Below are 12,913 nucleotides of genomic sequence, written 5' to 3'. Positions count from 1 at the left end.
GTGGAGCTCAGGTGCTTCCTGACACTGATACGACTTTTTTTGGAATACACATTGTTACAGACCTTCTTTGGAGGATAATTACTGGTGTGCTAGATGTCCTAGCCCTGAAAAACCTTACTAGATGGTTTGTATGAATTTCAATAATTTGCATCTGATAGCCTCTCTGGCTGATGAAATCCATTAATTCACGCTTCTCAAAGTCTTGGTGGGAACTGCCAGATCTTGCTTAGCACTAGCACAACTTTGGACAATTCAGGGTCATCAAAAAAGAGATTCTTTATTAATATTAACCTATCAAAAAAGTATTTACTAAACTAGCATGTGCCCAGACTTTTGATTATACTATTGAAGAAACAGGAAAAGGATGTTGCATTTCTCCTGCCCTCAGGGAACTCTCAATCTGGATGTCAAGACAAGACTCACTTACTTGGAATAATGAACAATATATGACTGCACAATTAGATACTAGAATTATCTGTTACAAATACAATGATTGATAGAATCCTAAATCCCAAAACTCCCCAAACTGGATCATTTAAACCAACCCATATCTAGAACATGAATCTTGTCTAGTGGTTAAACCTCTACTTTAACATGGGAATTCCCATCTATCAGCAATCCATTCCATTATTGGGCAGCTCTGTTAAAAATGATCAAATGAGATAATAAATGTAAAGTCTGGCACATAGTAAGAAATATATGAGGCATTATCATAATTAAATGTTTTCATTATTTTGAGCCAAAAATTATTGCCCAGTAACTTCCATCCATTGCTTCTGTTTCTGCCTATGTGACAGGTTTTGCTGCAAAGAGTCTACTCCCCTTTCTACATGAGCCCTTCAGATACTTATAGCCAGGGATCCCTGAAGATAGATCACTATGAGTAGAAAAGGACTTAAGAGATTGTACAAAGAATGCTGATACTTAGTTCCTAGGGCAGGATTACCTCCATCCCAGGAGAAAAGTGTTGCCTTTGGCAGTCCCTTTTCTTATACTTAACTCTCCAGAAGCCATTATAAGATTTAGAATAGCTCACATTTCTATAGCACTTTAAGATTTTCAGAGGGGTTTCTTCATGATATTCCTGAGAGGTAAGAAAACTGAGTTTCAGGGAAGTCACAAAAACCACACAAGATCACACAGACTCTGTCTCTAAATCAGAACTTAAATTCAAAGCAAGTCTCTTACTTCCAAATCCTTGCAATTTTTACTATAGGATATCTTTACTCCATTGGTCACTTAGAATACAGTGACTGATACTATAAAACAAACCTTTTTCATGTCCCATCTTCCTAGTTAAGCTAAAGAAATCCCATCCAAATTCTTCTAGCTTTTTTGTCATTTTCTTTAAGAAACTTTCCTTGGAAGGCTATCAATGTAGAAATTTGTCTCATCTCTTCTCTTTTCTGATTTCTTATTCTACTTTGTTTCTCCCTTTGCAGCTCCACTTGTAACCTTCCATTGTGGTCATTGAGTGGGGGTTACCAGATGGAGAGTCAGGAACTAGATTCATCTTTAGCTCTGGGATTTCCTGGTTTGGGGACTTTGGGCAAGTTATTTCTCCCTGCTCATCTCTGAAAAGGGCGTGACGACTGACAGGCCACTTACTCACAGGGCTGTTTTGAGCAAAGTGCTTTGTTAAGTGTAAAGCACTATGTAAATGGGAGATATTTTTAGTAGATGATGAATTCATTGGAGGCAGGGACTTGATTTTATTCCCTACATATCCCCAGTATCTAAAACAATGACTCATATATGGCAGATGTTAAATAAATATTTCTCGTTGATGATTATGTGATAAAAGAGGTGGGGTGGGTGGGGTTGAGGGCAGGCTTTAAGAACATTCAGAGGACCTCTCTGGACCTTTAGAAGTGCCCTGTCTGTCCCTGAGATGTATTTGGCTTCATGGTGGGGCTTGTTTTTTCTCTTGAAAGGATGGTACCTTCAGAAGGGCTTTGGTGGGAAGATGTGGTTGAAACTTCCTTGCTTTCGACTGGATACTTCTTGAATGTTTGAGAGGGAACCTGGATTGCCACCTAGAAAACTTACCATGTAATCTTGACATGAAAGTAATTCTGGGTTCCCCTGAACACACGAGTATCAGGTTCAGGGATCTGAAATTGGTAGATAAGAGGCTATTCTTTGGTCTGGCAGAGGTAGGTTGCTCATGGTGTCAGAAGGAATTGTGGCAGGTTATAAAGACTACAGAAATTATAGTTGGATGGGATAAGTTAAGAAGCTTTCAAACCATTCTATCTCTCTTTGGTAAAGCCCTTTTGTATTTATTTTCAAGTTCCAGAACATTATTGACATTTCTATAAATCCTTTTTTTCCTTCATAAATAAATACCTTAGAAAAAAAGCACAATTCTATTAAAATCAACATTAAAGACACATACTATGCAGAGAACACTGTATTTGCAGTAAGACCTATAAAATTTAGATAAGACAGCAGTCTTGGTGAAGTACAAGGAGAAGATGTCCATGGATAATTCAATTAAACTCAATTTGACAAACACCTGTTAAATTCCTACTATGTGTCCCTGGTCCTGGAGGATCTGACACAAGCCCCACTCTCCAGAAAGTGAGTGGGGTGGTAAAGAAGAATAAGTAGATAAATAGATGTGATATGACCTAATAAGAGTACACAGTGATCCTAGATGATTGTTATATGAAATGTGAAGGAGTATTGCAGAATTTCAAAATTTGAAAGGATTTCTTGGGCCATAACATATTAAAGTCTTTAGAGGTTTATATACTATGTCTTGCATTGTTCTGTGCTAGTTTAGTCATTTCATTATGAATTTAAAACTGGAAATGACTTCAAGAGTTATCTAGTCCAATCTCTGCATTTTATTTTTTAAAGTTATTTGCCCAAGGTCACACTGTATATGTGTTAGAGGCAGGATTTGAATACAGGTTCTCTGACTTCAGGACCTCTCTTTCTCCATTCCTACTAGCCTGTATACTTTTTTAGGGACAAAGACAATCCAACTTCTGTTCCCTCCCATCAAGCACAGTACACAGGTCACAGGGCTGATGCTCAGGGTAATATTTCATTGCCTAAAGTTATGACCACCATTCTATGTAGTTTAACTGGTACTCCTCCAAGTACCTGAAGGACTTATGAACCTTTTCCCTCTGAGATCATTTTAAAAGAGTGAGCAGTTCCATGGGTGCCACTGAGAGTGTAGTTAGTCTCTGCTGCTATTTCCCAGGTTCTCAGGGAGTTCTGGGGATTTAGACTTGCTCTGGAGTGACTTGTTATTGGAAAGATCAGAGACATAACAGTGCCAGTGAGCTCTGTTGGCTCTATTGATATTTCTATTGGATTTTCTTCTCTGGGATGTGTGGGTGAAAATTGAGGTGGATAGAGTGGCACAGTGGACAGAGAAATGGGCCTGGAGTCAAAGACTGAGTTCAATCTAGCTTTAGAAGCTTATTCTAATTGGCTGATTCTGGACAAGTTGCTTAATCCCTGTCTGCCTCAGTTTTTTCAACTGCAAATGGGAATAATAATAGCACTTATCTTGAAGGCTTGATAATTATAAGCACAGAGCCTGGCATATAGAAGCTCTTTAGCAAATGCTCATTTCCACCCTCCTTTTCCTTTCTTTGGTTGTAACAAATTGAAAAGAGGAGGTTTTTGCTGGTTGCCAGGTATGTTAGCAGTAACTAATTTTGGAGAATTAGGACTGTTGGAGTATGACTGGCTTGGAGGCCAGTTGCCCGAGAAAGAAACACTATTTATTGGGCAAGTGCTATATAGGCTCAGATCCAGATAAGAGTCTAAGCCCCAGGAGAGGACACCAGCCAAGAACAAACAAAAAAAGACCAGATAAGATTCACTGAGAAAATAAGCCCTGTTGAATTAAGTAAAAAATTTGGGTTTAATGGGACTGAACTATTGATGTCACTGGGCAACAACAATTATCTAATGCTAGTCACTATCAAGAAAACGAATTCTTAATCTTGGCCCCAAAGTCCAAATTCAATTTTGAAAATCAGGTCTGATGTTAGATGGAACAAGTGTCTATCTAACGCCACTGAACTCAATATCTATATTAATTAATTGCTGTTGAATGGGCCACTAAAAGCAATGATTTAATTATTGAATTCTGGAGATTAATCCAAAAGGACATCACTAAGATAAATGATGGTTTGATAATCTGTTCTTTTGTGAACAAAGAAAAGTTGTTTGTACCTGAATTAATGATTGTGGGCAGACTAGGTGGGAATGAAAGATTTCATTTTGTTCGTTACTTGCCGTATTTCCACTGTATTCTGAATTTCCATTCCAAAAAATGTTTACTCAACAAAGGAACTTTGGGTTACTCTCTGTTGAGTATGACAATCTAAAGGACCAAAGGAAAGGATATGCTGTTTTGAAATCTGACAGTTGGATTGGACCTTAGCAAAAGTATCTTTGGTGCCCTGTCTTTTTAAGGTTCCTTTTGCCCAGTTCTGGCAACCCTATATCCTCCATTTTGTTATTCTGAGTCTCATTGCCTTTACAATCTTTTTTTGTTGTCCATCCTTCTTTCTGGAAGAGGACCAATGACATCAGGAGGAGGACGACTTGTAAGTGAATTGAATTTAAGTTATTCAAGGCTGTGCTGTCATTACTCTCCCTTTCTCCTCCATAATCATTGGAATCCAGTAGCTAGCTATTAAGTCAAGGCTAGCTGAGAAGGCTGGCTGCCACGAGTTCTGATATTCTCTCTTTGTAGAGCTCTAGAATTTAAAATTAGTGGAGAAATGAGAGAGTACTAATGAATGATAAATCTGAAGCGCATGGCCCTGAGCCTCCCTATAGTCTCAACATGAGGCAGATAAAGTCCCTTTGTGGAAAGGCTATCTGTGAGCAGAAGCAGAGTTAGAATGTGCTTATTATGAAAATCAATTTGTGAAATTATAGCAGGATTTTCTTGTTGCTCATCACATCCCCAAACAATGAATAGCTCCGCAATATTGACTTTGACAAGTCTGATGAGGCAGGGTCAGTGCTAATGTAGGCAGCTTTTATGTAGTGTTGGATGGAAGATAATTAAGAAGGTTCTTCTGCCCCCAATACCTTCCTCAATGATGCCTGAAATGACATTAACAATTCATTCTTTGGGCTAAATATTTCCCTTTCCTTGCAGCCTCTTTCAAAAATCTTTCGTTGGGAATCACATTCAAACAAACCCTATTGTCTCCTTGAGCCAGGGTCCCACAAATTAACAGGCAATGCCTTGTGAAATCTGAAACAGAAGAGCTCAAGGGAATAGAGAAGGATTCAGATGGGATTATAGAAGACACAACTGTTGCTGACCTTTTGGCAAAGGCTCATCACCCTATCCCTTTGGGTTTTCTACTCCCAGTACCTTGAGAAACCTATGGTATTCTTGGGCATGTAACTTCCTAAGGGATAAATAAACACAAAGCCCTCTGGAAACCAATTTTTCCATTGTGAACAGGTCTCACTTGTTTTACTCTTTCCTTGTTTCCACAAAAAATAGCTCTGCAATAACTATTTTAAGATGTGAACCTATAACAGAATGAGTTAAAAAAAAAAAAAGCTCTCTCTGTGGGCTATAAAGCAATATCAAGAGTGAAAGAGGCTAATTTTTCATTAGGACTATTAGCAGCAATTATTGCTTTCCTCCCTCCGAGCCTTAGGTATTCTGCCATCCTCAATGTAGAAACATCATCCGAGTTCACCAACTGTTTTTGCTATGACATAAAGGTTTTGGTATAGCTTGAAGCCTTAGAATGCTGGCTAAGGGGAAAAAGACACAAAACAGGGAGAAGATTGGGAAAAATCCTGGATCTTAAATGGGGCTGACTTCAGAATTTTGCCAAGCATTTTGCTGCCCTTATTGTAATAGATACTCTATAAAAGGCAATGTGGAGATGGTGGGTCAGGTATTCTACACTTCAGATGCAAGTGCTTTAAAGAGCAAACTGTGTGATGTTGAGTAAAAATCATCTCTGGGCTTCAGTTTCCTTAAAAATCCTTCCAGCTTATGTTCTAATATGGCTTACTTCCAGATGGAGCACTTTGGGTTTAATTGACACTTATTAAGTAAGTATTACAGGAGGCAGAGAGGTGGCTGGACCTGCGGTCAGGAAGACTTGAATTCAAATCTGCCTTTACTTGCTTATTATATGATCCTGTGCAAGTCACTTAACCTCTATTTGCCTTAATCTACTGGAGAAGGAAATGGTAAACCAGTGTGTTAGCCAAGAAAATTCCATGGACAGTATGGTCTATGGGGGATCATAAAGATTGGACACAACGGAATGACTGAGCTACCACAGTAATAATGTACCCAAAGCCTTGTGATTGGTTTTACAGATCTGTTGAAGTCTTGAAAACTTTGTTCTGATCAAGAGACCAAAGCAGGCATCTCCAAATGTGGCCATTGTGAAGACAGAACATCATTATTACCCGTCTCTTTGGTGTCTTCTGTGCCCAAGACTTCAAGTAGCTTACAGTACATCACAAAATGCAAGATTCCCAAAAGTCGTACGGACATAATAAGAGAACTACAGAGAAGTGTGGGGAACCAGCTAAGTTTACCAGATTCTCAGCCTTTCATTGGCCTTTTATGAAGATGTTTCCCTTAGCTGTCTCCTTCCAACATCCTTGTCATTTCTACCTATATAATATCTGTACACAAAACCAGCACCCTGATGCTCTGAGTTAGGATTAGACTCATGACAAATCTCAGGCTCCTTCAAACAGTCCTCCACATTATTTCCAAAGTGATTTATTTCCCACCATTCTGAACTACTTATTAAGCTTCACCAGCTCCCTCTTACCTTTGGGATCAAATAAATCTTGTTTGGCATCTTAGCTCCTCCCAGCCCCATCAGGGTCTCTATTCTCTTTCATGGATTCTAAGACCCAGCCATTTAGGCCCATCTGCATCCTTTACACACGATCCTCTCTCTTTTTCCTCTCTGATTTTCTCCACATCTCATCCATGCCTGGTATGTTTTCCCTCCTTGTCTTTGCCTCTTAGAATCCCTGGCTTCCTTCAAAATGCGTTTCTGCAGGAGGCCCTTTTTATTGTTCCTGGCAGCTAGAGCCTTCCCTCTCTATGGCTATTATATCCTAAGCTCCTTGAGAGCAGGTAATGTTGTTTTTCTTTTATATCTGTAAGCCCTTAATAAGTGCTTCTTGATTTACTGGATAATTGTATTAAAATGTTCCAGGAGTTTGTTAAATCTAGAAAATTTCCAAAAGACTCTATCTTTCTTTTTCTACCTAAGTCTATATCGTTCCTTAACGGATGTCTGGCTGTGACTGGATAGTCAGCTCCCTGGGAACAGTGATATGTGGCTTTAGTGCTGAGAACCAGACAAAGACAGGAACCTCTTGAGTGACAGTGAAGTGACAAAGTCATCTTGTATCCTTTCTGTATGAATGAGTATATCTACTGGTGCTTAATATGCCTATAATACTCTATAATTAGATCAACTAAGGTGAGGTTAGCATTGTCTCTGGTTCTTTGAAATTTCACACTAGACTAACATATTTGGTATCATCAAGGGGAATAGGGAAAAGGTTGAACTGCTTTATTAAATGTGCATGTCTCAGGGCAAAAGGGGAGAAATGGAACATATGGTGACCTGGAACCAAGCTTGGAAGAATCCAAGCAGATTGTAGAGCAGACTTCTGTAACTGGGTGAGATAAGAAGAATTCCATCCAGAAAAAGGAATTGGCAGATAAAGTGGAAATGATTCCAGCTAAAAATGTAAACATCTCCGGTATAGATATGTAAAGATTTTTTTTTCCATATCTAGGATTAAGAACAAGAATAAGAAATGACTAAACCTAAGAAAGTTAGCAAATGAAATAATAAAATGGATATAATAACATTTATCTCATATGGTTGTTGTGAAGATCAATTGAGTTTTATTTGTAACATAAATTGCTTTGCAAACCTTAAAATCTTATATAGATTCTATTATTATTGTTATGGCCTATATATGATAGGAAACTCTATTCTCTCTGGGTTTTTATGACACTACTCTTTTGTGGTTCTCCTCTACATATCTCTTCTCTTCTCATGTTTTAATGTTTCAATGTTGAATCTATTTTTATCTATTTGTAGGTTTATTGTGATGTGTGAATTTATTAGTTTGTGCAGATCTTTTAAATGTGTATTCACCGATATTGTTGTCATTTTGAATATATTATCTCTTTTCCTCCTCAGTGAAGTACAAAGTACAAAGAACTTTTAGAAATAATTTATCAGATTCTGGGCATGGGCTTGGGGAAAAGTGTTAGTGAGAATTTCTAAATCAACCTGATTAGAACTAGAAGTTCAGAAGAACTAAAAGTTCTTTTGAATCTAGCATTAAATATTTATGAAACATCATATTAAAAAGTCTTAGTATACCTTAGTATACTTTTTCTCTTTATGGTTGTTCAGGGAAAATAACTTTAGTATGAAATTGATTGTGAAGAATAATAGATATTTTTGTAAATCTATATACATCTATATAGACCAACATACACAGAATTTGAATGATTGTTCTCTACACGGGGAACTAAATGTTTGAATTCTGCTTTTGCCAATTCTTTTAAACTTGGTGGATTATTATTGAATATTCATTCAATATAATGTTGAAAGAATGGCATGGGGAAGATCTCCCCCCAGTGAGAAACAAATAAAAGCAGTACACCAGAGTAGGAAACGCTAATGATAGTAGTCTTTTGAGTTTCCATGAGGTGTTATTTGATAGAAAGGGAAATTGTATCATAGTAAGTGAAGGTGGCTTTATCTTCCCAGGGCTTGCTAGGAGATGCAAGAAACAAAGGAGGGCAAAAAAAAAAAATTAAGATTCCTCACTTCTGCTTTAAAAATCTTTATATGATAGTGACTTTCATGAGTTGTTTTACTTGTTGGATTGTATAGCAACAATCTTTCCAGAATAAAAACTGGGAGGAAGTAATCATATAACTAGGCAGTGGGTTTAAATTGTAACAATAATTATTGTTTTTTCTAAACAGAAGGGGAAGTTAATATTTATCTATTGTGTAAAAAGTGTAAGGTGGAGTCCATGAGACCTAAACTAAGGAACTGTTATGATGTAATGAGGGCCCAATTGGACTTACTTTGCTTGAAATAATACTATTGATCTGATTTAATAAACTTTTTTGAGTACCCATTATACAAAATACACTGTGCTGAGCTCTGGGAACAAAAGCAGCTGTAGTATAGTGGAAAAGGAACTGGATCCTAAAACAGAAACTACTGGTTATCAATCCTTGCCTTTGCTCTGTACTAGCAGTGTAAAAGGGCAGGACATTACCACCATAAATCTTATTTTTCTCATCTGTAAAATGCATACTACCTCTAGAGCTTCTCGTATAGGATGACCATGAAAATTGAGAAGAGGCAAAGTATTTTGTATACCTTTAAACATCAGTTATCAGCTTTTTATTTCCCTTCTCTCATTATTTGGTGCTAACGTATTATAAGTTATGGGTCTAGGTCCAAAAAATCTTCCAGCTTCCTACCTTGGTGACAGCAAGTGGCCAAGTGACAAGAGCAGCGTGGTGGTGAAAGAAATGCTGTTGACTGAGAATGAAGTGCCAGACTATCAACCTTTAGCTTTGGTTCATTAAATTCTAAATTAGGTTTCTGATATTGAAAGTAATGAGTGAACTTATCTTTCAATCCGAAAAAAAAAAAAACTTTAGAAACTCAAAATATGTGTGTGTGTGTGTGTGTGTGTGTGTGTGTGTAAATTTATTAATGTAAAAAATGATTACATACTGACTGAGCACATATTGGACATATTCTTCAAAAGAGAACTCCTTGAATATGACTCCACATTTGAAGTACTTAATCGTTGAAAATATATTCAAAAACCATAGCTCAAAATTACCCAATGATATGCTTTAAAAAAAAAAAACACCTAGGTTAACTAAGGGTCACAATTCAAAGCAAAAGATGTTTTTTTCCCCCCAAAATAACAAAATAAGTGAAAAGAAAGGTTCCTCATATACCCTAGGGATATATTCTCCTAAAGATTACCAAGCTACCAGTTGGGAGCTCACACACAAAGAATGCAGATGATGAGGGAAGACACTTTTTTTTTTGGACACTTAAATAGGGGACCTTTGTGGCTAGGGCACATATGTAGGCTAGACCAACTCATCCCTCTGATGCTGTTGAGCCACCCCTGTCCTCTGATGATGTAATCAATTGAACTTTAGGGTTTAGAGAACTCTTCTGCTGGTTTTTTTTTTTTTTCCCTTTTTTCCTGTTGGGTATCTTTTCTCTCTTCTAGGCATTTATATTTCACTGTTCACTGCTTCCACCTGCTGGTTTCAGCAGCTATATGACTTTTTTGGGTCCTTTCCTGAACCCTAATATAAAGTAGCTGCTAGGTAGTTTCTTTAATTGCAATGTGGCTATATGTAGCTCTTTTGTGATGCAAACCCCAGCCAGTTAGCTAGAGAAACTCTATACATTTTAATTTTGTTTTTTGAATTGCTTAATCTCTTGCTGAGCACAGATTCTCTCTTCAACTTGCTATGTGACTTGGGACTTAGGCCTATATAACAAAGGTGAAATTGAAAAATATGTTTCATTTCTACATATAATTCTGAGTAGTTTCTCAAAACAGATTACAAATTCTGTTTTAGGTTGAGCAGAATATACTTTGGGAACAAATAACAGCCTGATATCTGAAATTAAAATCACTAGAATTGTTTTCTCTAGATCTGAAAGAACCCTCAGAACTCATTCAGTTCACCCTTTTAACCTGAAGGAATCTCTCCTGAGGCACTTTTTGGGTCAACATGTACTAGTAACCATAACTCACATCTGTCCATTGATGTGCTTATTTTGAAACATATATTCAAAGGTATTGAATCAAATAGTACAGAGCAGGATAAGAGCCAAGAAAATGCTCCCATGTACTCTGGGGTGCAAACCCCCGTAGGGAGCAGGTTAATGAGGGGAACATAGGTAAGCAAGGAACATTAATAATTATAGTAAATCATACCGTGAGATGCTGCTGAGCCACCATTGTCTTCTGGTCATGTCATCAAGTGTACTGCTGGGTTTTCTCTTCCCTGGTCTCTCTCCGGTGCTGTTTTTTCTTGGGATCGCTTCTCTCCATCAGGAAGCTCCATTGTCTTCTTCTATGCTGCCATCAACTAGTCTTCAGCTGCTAAGTGACCTCTGGGTCTTCTGTTTTTTTTTTTTTTGTTGTTGTTGTTGTTGTTGTCATCTGCCAATAGCAGCCGCTTGGCCAGAACTTGAGCTGTGATGCACTATGTGTAGCTCATTTGTGATGCAAACTGCAGCCAGTGAGCTAGAAAACTCTAAGGTGTTTTACAGTCTGTCTTTTGAACTGTTTTTTCTCTTGCTGGGCTCAGGTTCTTCCCCCTCAGCATGCTGGCTTGGACCTTAGACCTAACAAAACAAGGTTGCAACTGAATTCATAATAATCTTTACATCTAATTCTGATCATGAGTTCCCAGAATCAATTCTGATAGTAAAAAATTGATAAGTGACAAGTAGCCATAAAATAGCTGACGCAGGAGCTCCATGTTCTATTTCAAATTTTGAACAAAGTATTCATTGGGTGCATATGGCTGTCTGTTCTTAGAATTCTAGAATCTAGTGGTAAAACAGCCCTCAAGAAATTATTGTCCAGCCTATGTCATTGATAACATGGTGGAATGATGCAGTCAGGTTAGATTGGATTTTTTCTTTCTTGGGTAGATGGGATACAAAGGATAGAATGTAGGAAAAAACATGTAGAGTCATTTTGATATCCATGATTTCAATCCTCTGATTCCAAAGTAATTATACCAACCTATGCGTTTAACCTCATCGAATCATTTTTATGATTGGTATTTCAAAGATAGATAGGATTAGAATTTAAAAAAAAAAACTTCTCATCATTCCTATGACAAGGTCTATAGTCTAATAGTCTCAGTTTCCTCCAATTATCTTAGGGACTTCACTTAGGAAAACATTTTCCCCCAACATCTCTAACATCCAGGTGCCATGCAAATCACTTTTGAGATTAAGATTAAAAAGGGCTAGAAAGGACCGGTTGCAATGACCTCCTTTACTCTAATTCCTTTTATTCTATATTTCCATCAGCAACAGGATGGCTGGTTTTCTAAACACAGATGTGTGTAGGGAAGGATTCTACTCATGGGGCAGGGAAGGATTTTACTCATATATTCTTGTAAAACGGGTACTTTTGAGCCTGGACTGAAAGCTTTCTTGGACAATCTTTCGTTGAAGAATCTCTGCATAGTCATTGCAGATTCCATCTTAAGTGTGTCTGAAGAGACAGTCAGCTTCAAGGCCAGGAACTACTAGAGCACAAGCCAGTGATTGCTGCTTGAATGATTTCACCAGGCTACTAGAGGACAAAATTTTTAGAATTTTCTTGGTAGCTGTGACAATGGCTAATTAATCATTTTAAACACTGTGGTTTAGCCATTTGTTGACACATCGTAGGCAATTTGCTCTTATGGAATATCCTTATTTATGTCACTGGTAGGTCATCTGCCTGAACTCAGGCTCTGGACAAATTGAACAATCTGGGAGGTGCTGCATGGAGGAAAGGGGAAATGCTGAGGTGAAATTCCTTCGCTGCTCAAATGGAATATTTAGATATTATAAATATTACAGCAATAGTGCATGTGGGTAGTTTATATTTCTACACCTCACTTAACACAAACATTAGACATTACACAAAATCAAGAACATTATAAGGATATCATCAATGCAGCAAGAGTAATTCATGGTAGATATTATGTGTATGTATAAGTGTAACATTTAATTACTATAAGCATTTATATCTATCATATTCCCCATCATGATACCTAGGAAATACAGAGGGTCTGCAACGAACACTTGAATAATGTATTCGGTTTTCT

Source organism: Antechinus flavipes, chromosome 6 (assembly GCF_016432865.1).
Source record: "Antechinus flavipes isolate AdamAnt ecotype Samford, QLD, Australia chromosome 6, AdamAnt_v2, whole genome shotgun sequence".
NCBI classification, from domain to species: Eukaryota; Metazoa; Chordata; class Mammalia; order Dasyuromorphia; family Dasyuridae; genus Antechinus; species Antechinus flavipes.
The sequence above is the reverse complement of the archived record's forward strand: the minus strand, read 5'-3'. Positions refer to the sequence as shown.